The sequence below is a fragment of the Octopus bimaculoides genome, chromosome 7 (assembly GCF_001194135.2).
Source record: "Octopus bimaculoides isolate UCB-OBI-ISO-001 chromosome 7, ASM119413v2, whole genome shotgun sequence".
Classification (NCBI taxonomy): domain Eukaryota; kingdom Metazoa; phylum Mollusca; class Cephalopoda; order Octopoda; family Octopodidae; genus Octopus; species Octopus bimaculoides.
Window position 1 is genome coordinate 83133099 of NC_068987.1, and position 240 is coordinate 83133338.

The window sequence follows — 240 nt, forward strand, 5'->3', positions numbered from 1 at the left end:
TGTGTGGTAAGTAGCTTGCTTACCAGCTACATGGTTCCGGGTTCAGTCCCACTGCATGGCATCTTGGGCTAGTGTCTCGGGCCAACCAAAGCCTTGTGAGTGGATTTGGTAGACGGAAACTGAAAGAAGCCCATCGTATATATATATATATATGTATATGTGTGTTTGTGTGTCTGTGTTTGTCCCCCTAGCATTGCTTGACAATACATACATATATATATATATATATATATATATATA